We start from the raw sequence: 7,419 nt of genomic DNA, 5'->3' as shown, positions 1-7,419 counted from the left end.
AGCAAGATGTCCGAAAGTTGTCTACGTGAGATGCGGTGGACCTGGGCACGACATTTAATGGGGGAAAAAGGGGAAGGTCGGTTCTACAGAGTGCTGTTTACAGACAATGGGACTAGGGAATGGGGGATTGGGGATAGTTGGGGAGTATTGGGGAAATAGGGGAATATTTACAAGCGGGTATGGAGGCCAAATCCCATATCCGCAACATTGCACCCTTCTCTACCCTCGGGGCGGCTCGACCCGACAAATTTTTACCTATTTTAGTGTGGCACTCAGATGTAGTTCCCTCTACTATTAACTCTACCCTGAGTGCGACAGTTTTACAGATATTCACAAATGAGTAAATATGTCCCCCTGCGACGTTGCACCCTTCTCCTCACAGAAACACACCCACAGGATAACCGAATTGCGGAAAGAATTCGCAAACTAAACATACAGCCGGTAGGGAACATTATTTACAAGACTACGCTGATATTTACACTACGATCCAGGACCTGTTTTTGGAGGAACACATGCAGATGTTATGCATAGAGAGAGCACGCATGCCAGCATCGATACACCAACCCACGAGTGCTCTGTGGCCTTACGGCCTTTAATGGAGGAGTCATAGAAAGGAACGACGGCTCAGCTGTCTACCCAGACGAGCGGCTATATTCCTCCCTCTCCCCCTCGTAAGGGACTTCGGTTTAAGGGGTGGAGGCTCGCCGAGGACCACACAAGGGGTAGTTGCAGTTGCATAAGGGGCCGGCCCAGTCTCAGGCTGACTCCAAAAACATAGTCTGTGCGGGGTGGAATTGATACACCCACCATGACCTGGCCACTCGGAGGAGTCGACGAAGGGACGGGCAGTCAGACAGGCCGGCCAGACAAGCAGATATCAGCCTCCCTCCCCTCATAATTGGCAGGGTATCGCTTCCCCCCCCAATCGTCCCCAATATCCCGGAGCCTGACGGACGCAGGGACTAAGATCGACCACCGTCGCAGGGACAAGCAGGGACAAGCATGGGGAGCACTGAACCCGGAAGAAAGGGACTAATGGTGGTAATCGCGCACCGCCAGTAGCCAAGGTGAGGGACATGGGGCGCAAGAGGTTGCCTTCTCGGTGAGAGGTGCCCGCGAGATGAGATCGCCCGTGTCCGTGGTCTGTGGGGGCAGACGCGGTGGCCGGCGGTGCGGTCCGGCTGGGGGGGCACCCTCGGGGGTCGTGGTCATGCACCCAGTGACTCGGCGGCTCGGGCTGGGTGGCCGTCTGTCTGGGGGGTACGGGGATGGGCCCGCGGGCTCGTGGTTGTGTCTCGCGCTCTGGCCACGGGTCCCTCATGGCCGTCGGACGGGGGAGGTGGCCTGAGAGTCGTCCGGTTTCGCGGCCTGGGGGGTGACCCCGAGCCCTCAACCCCGCCCCTTCTGCCCCCCCTCCCTCCCTTCAGAGAAGAAAGGGTTATAGTGGGGCCTGGCGATACCACCGTAAGCTGATATATAACGGAAAACAAGGGGGCTCATGGAATAGGGCAGATAAGAAGGTTAAGAGTGTACAAGCAGGGGTACGCTCAGGGTATTCTAGCCCCAGGTGGAGTTAAGTAAGAGCCTGGAGTGGGACCAGCAGGATGGGCTTATGGTGAGGCCGGGAGATTCTCCTGGAAGCAGACAGCATGTTGAATAGGGTGCCAACGGAATAGATCAAGCAATAATGTTAAAGTAAACACACATAAATAAATAAAAACATAGGTACACTGAGAATACTCCAGGCCTAGATGGATTTAAGTCTCACATCACGGAGGTAGCCCAGCATCACGGAGACGGAGGTAGCCCAGCATTTGGAGGAAGGAATGGAAATTGCTCAAAGTCCATGCTCACATCACGATGCTGTGCTTAAAAATCCTTATAAAGATTTGCAGGTGTTGGTGCAGGGAGGAAGAAGAACCCCGAAGGTGAGACGGGCTGCATGTGGTGCCGGGAGATTTTGTAAGAGGAGGAGGGTGCAGTGTTGTGGATATGAGAATTGTGTTTTTTTTAATTTTTTTATTGTGGACCCTCCTTCCTCCAGTTGTGTATAGAGGTCAAAGTGCGTCCCGTAATTAGGTCATAAACAATCACGTTAGCCAATAATAGATTTCCTCCTTGTTGGTAGTTATTTCCTTATTCTGTGTATTAGGCTAAGTCTTTGTCTTCCATTAATTGACACTCCATTGCACCGAATTCAAATATATAGATCCCCTTTCATGCCCATTCCCAAAGCCTTTCCTGCCAACTGCATTCGCCGCAGCTGCTGGGCGGTTTTCACCGCGACTCCATTAGCCACGAGGTAGGCTTGGAGAAGAAGGGGGAGGAGCCGCCGAATCCTGGGCGTGCCCGCCCATCGTCATCAAAAGGGCGGAGCCAGAGAGCCCGTGCCGACCAATCAGGGCGGAGGCGAGCTCACCGATGGGCGTGTTCTAGAGGCCGGCGGATTGATCGCCGGCGGCGTTATAAGAAGCGCGGGGAAGCCTTTGACACAAGTGATGAGAAGGAGTCGAAGGTGGTTGCGGTTAAGTGAGAAGTACCAAGAAAGAGTTGCGCCCGACCAGTAGTTTGGCTCCACCAGCAGTTTGGCTCCACCAGCAGTTGTGGCTCCACCAGCAGCTTTGACTCCGCCAGGGTGCACGTATCGCGGCAGCCCGCATGACCGCAGCTAGGGCGTTGACGGCGGCTGCTGGACGTGCCGATCGAGGAAGGGCGGCGGCTGCTGACTCCCGGGCCGACCGTGCTCCGGTTCGAGCGGAGCGTTCCTCTCCTTCCAGTCCTTCCATTCCTGCCTGCAATTTCCCCATTCGTGTGAGTTTGCTCGTAGTCTGTTTTGTGTGTCTTGTCCTGGGGTATTAATTAAGACTGAATAGGTAAGCTAGAGTTTTCACTGTGTCCTTCTGGTCCGTCCCTCTTTCTGCTTTATTTTCTTATCTTTCCTTCTTCCTTGGTTTCTTTTGGTTGTAAATAGTAAATAAATCATATTCGTATTTCAAACCTCTTTTTGTCTTCTTCTTCTTCTTCACATCCGTCGTCTTTGTCTTTTCCAAATTGAATATCTGTGGCACGATTTGGCCCACGTTTAAGGAATCGGGTCTTAGTCATTGTTAATAGTTCGGGCCGCGGCCGCCATCCGCTCGGCAAATCAACACCTTATCTGCGGTCCGTAACAATTGGTAGTCAGGAGTTGGGATTCGAACCTGGGACTAAATTTATTTAGCCCAAATTTTGGACACCAATTGTGCTATTGGCCGCAACAATTGGTGTCTGGGAGTGAGATTCGGACCTGAAGTGCGAATAGCGCGCTCAAAATTACGGGTGGCCCAAAATTTTGTTTTATTTAAAAATCTTAAATTTGGAAATCGTGCCATGGCTGGTCAAGGTGATCGGATGCCGGTGGGGGAACTAGAAGAGGGTTTAGGGGTAACCCAGGACCAGAGGGAAGAAATGGAGGAGAACAATGAGGAGGTGGTTGAGGGGGTATCAGGTGCGCAAAATGGCGCCCTCGCACACGTGGTTGTAGCGGCACCAAATTTAGCCGCGCCCGTGGTCGCAGCAGCCGAGCCCGAGATGCCGGAGTACATGCGATTTTTTATGGACCAAATAATGGCCGAATTCAAAGAAATGAGGACTGATGGTGAGCGATTGGGAGGCCAAATTGAAGCAATAATGAACGAAATGAGGGAAATAACTGAGGGAATGGCAAGGGACAGAGCCGCATACGAGGAAAGGGAGGCTGAGAAGGAGGTTAACCGCAGGTTGAGCGAAAAGGTCCCAAGGGTGCACGACGAGGTAAAGCGGGTCGAGGAGCACTGGTTGGGCGAAGTGGAGAAAAGCACGGGAACAATGACGGGTATAGAAATCGCGACCCGGGGTATGAGGCAGCCGGCGACCGCTGAGGTAGGAGAGAAAATTTTATTAAAGCCAGCGGTCGTTGAGGCGAATAAAGAAAAAGTAGAGGTGGGTATAGTTGAAATTGAAAAGACGACGGAGGTAGCCCAGCAGTTGGAGGAAGGAATGGAAATTGCTCAAAGTCCGTGCTCACATCACGATGCTGTGCTTAAAAATCCTTATAAAGATTTGCAGGTGTTGGTGCAGGGAGGAAGAAGAACCCCGAAGGTGAGACGGGCTGCATGTGGTGCCGGGAGATTTTGTAAGAGGAGGAGGGTGCAGTGTTGTGGATATGAGAATTGTGTTTTTTTTTAAATTGTTTTATTGTGGACCCTCCTTCCTCCAGTTGTGTATAGAGGTCAAAGTGCGTCCCGTAATTAGGTCATAAACAATCACGTTAGCCAATAATAGATTTCCTCCTTGTTGGTAGTTATTTCCTTATTCTGTGTATTAGGCTAAGTCTTTGTCTTCCATTAATTGACACTCCATTGCACCGAATTCAAATAGATAGATCCCCTTTCATTCCCATTCCCAAAGCCTTTCCTGCCAACTGCATTCGCCGCAGCTGCTGGGCGGTTTTCACCGCGACTCCATTAGCCACGAGGTAGGCTTGGAGAAGAAGGGGGAGGAGCCGCCGAATCCTGGGCGTGCCCGCCCATCGTCATCAAAAGGGTGGAGCCAGAGAGCCCGTGCCGACCAATCAGGGCCGAGTCGAGCTCACCGATGGGTGTGTTCTAGAGGCCGGCGGATTGATCGCCGGCGGCGTTATAAGAAGCGCGGGGAAGCCTTTGACACAAGTGATGAGAAGGAGTCGAAGGTGGTTGCGGTTAAGCGAGAAGTACCAAGAAAGAGTTGCGCCCGACCAGTAGTTTGGCTCCACCAGCAGTTGTGGCTCCACCAGCAGCTTTGACTCCGCCAGGGTGCACGTATCGCGGCAGCCCGCACGACCGCAGCTAGGGCGTTGACGGCGGCTGCTGGACGTGCCGATCGAGGAAGGGCGGCGGCTGCTGACTCTCGGGCCGACCGTGCTCCGGTTCGAGCGGAGCGTTCCTCTCCTTCCAGTCCTTCCATTCCTGCCTGCAATTTCCCCATTCGTGTGAGTTTGCTCGTAGTCTGTTTTGTGTGTCTTGTCCTGGGGTATTAATTAAGACTGAATAGGTAAGCTAGAGTTTTCACTGTGTCCTTCTGGTCCGTCCCTCTTTCTGCTTTATTTTCTTATCTTTCCTTCTTCCTTGGTTTCTTTTGGTTGTAAATAGTAAATAAATCATATTCGTATTTCAAACCTCTTTTTGTCTTCTTCTTCTTCTTCACATCCGTCGTCTTTGTCTTTTCCAAATTGAATATCTGTGGCATGATTTGGCCCACGTTTAAGGAATCGGGTCTTAGTCATTGTTAATAGTTCGGGCTGCGGCCGCCATCCGCTCGGCAAATCAACACCTTATCCGCGGTCCGTAACAATTGGTAGTCAGGAGTTGGGATTCGAACCTGGGATAAATTTATTTAGCCCAAATTTTGGACACCAATTGTACTATTGGCCATAACAATTGGTGTCTGGCTGTGAGATACGGACCTGAAGCGCGAATAGCGCGCTCAAAATTACGGGTGGCCCAAAATTTGGGCTAAATAAATTTAGTCCCAGGTTCGAATCCCACTCCTGACACCAATTGTTACGGACCGCGGATAAGGTGTTGATTTGCCGAGCGGATGGCGGCCACGGCCCGAACTAGTAACAATTACTAAGACCCGATTCCTTAAACGTGGGCCAAATCGTGCCACAGATATTCAATGGGGAAAAGACAAAGGCGACACGGATGTGAAGAAGAGGAAGACACAAGTAGGATATACGAATATAATTTATTTGCTATTTACAACCAAAATAAACCAAGGAAGAAGGAAAGATAATAAAATAAAGACAGAAGGAATCAAGGAGACACAGTGCAATGCTAGCTTACCTACAGTCTTAATTAACCCAGGACAGAACAAACAAAAGACAGACTCACACGGGGAATTGCAGAGTGGATTGGCTGGAAGGAGGCATGGGAAGGCCCAGGCCACTACAGGCGTCGAGGTCCCGCTCCAGGAGTCCACCCGCGTTCTTGGCGGGAAAGCCTTGGTGTGCAGCGGCGCGTATCGTTCATCGCGAGCGGATCGGCGTGTCGTGCTGGACTCCAGGCTCTTCAGCTCCACTTTACTGCCACTTAACGCCACACTCAACTCGTCCTCCTCCAACGCCACTCTCGTTCTTCATCAACCCTTCCTCCTTCAGCAGCAACGGTACTTTCAGCCACCAACCACCAACCCCTCTCTCAAAAGGCTTGCTGTGTCTTCTTTCAGCCACCAACAACCAACTACTAACCACCGTCCTGACGCATGCACACGCACTTTATATCGCCCCCCGGCGATCAAGCCGCCGGCCGCTAGGACACGCCCATCGGTGAGCTCGCCTCGGCCCTGATTGGACGCGAGGGCTCACCGACCCCGCCCTTAGAGGGGGCGTTGGCTAGACCACGGCTTGTCCCCGGCGCTGGACCGACTCCTCCCACCTTTGGCTCCGAGGCGACCTCGTGGCTAATGGAGTCTTGGAGCGAAAACAACAACCCACAGCTGCAGCAGAATTCAGCGAACCGCTCAATGCAGTTGGCTATTGAGGAAAGGGGAATGTGCAGGGAATCTACCTTGTCTGAATTCGGTGCAATGGAGTATTAATTAATGGAAGACAAATCCTTAGCCTAATACACAGAATAGGGAAATAACTACCAACAAGGAGGAAATCTATGATTGGCTAAACGTGATTGTTTATGACCTAATTACGGGACGCACTTTGACCTTTATACACAACTGGAGGAAGGAGGGTCCACAATAAAACAATTTTAAAAAAACACAATTCTCATATCCACAACACTCATGCCAGGAGTGGCCTTCCCCAGTAGAGGAAAGGGGATAGGTTAGGGTGAGGAGCTAGGTAAGCTCGGGTGGCAACTACAGTGGTGGAGGTGTGCAGGTGGGTAGACCTGCTGGGAGAGCTGCACGACCCAGCCCGGAAATTGTGCAAGGGCACCGGGAGATGAATCGGGGGAGTGAGACCCCAAATTGATGAAGCACCACAGTTTGGTCAATGGGAATTTGGTTCTTAAAACTGCATAGAGTAAGATGGCCAATGGTTTGGCAGGGAAAGACCCCGGGTAGTGTAAAGTGTGTTAATGGCATTTAGAGGATAGTTAGGATGGAGATCTCCTCGCACCATCTGCATCCACTCACCTGAGGTGATGGTACTCCGCACCATGCCATGGTTTGTTGGTTTTTATTATTTTGGTGCAAATGTTTGGATTGTGAGAAGCATCATGACGTGGGTGTGACATTGTGCTTTGTTGTTCCATCTCTTCCTCCTTATGAGGATTGATGATGAATTGGTGATGGCAAATTTTGGCTAGAGGGATTGTGGTGACGAATTTGGTGTAGGAGAGATATGGGGAGACGTGACAGTAGTGACGAATTTGTAAATGTGTAGATTGTTGTAAATATGGGGTA

This window comes from Myxine glutinosa, chromosome 2 (assembly GCF_964187855.1).
Source record: "Myxine glutinosa chromosome 2, kmMyxGlut1.1, whole genome shotgun sequence".
Classification (NCBI taxonomy): domain Eukaryota; kingdom Metazoa; phylum Chordata; class Myxini; order Myxiniformes; family Myxinidae; genus Myxine; species Myxine glutinosa.
Note: the sequence above shows the minus strand (reverse complement) of the source record.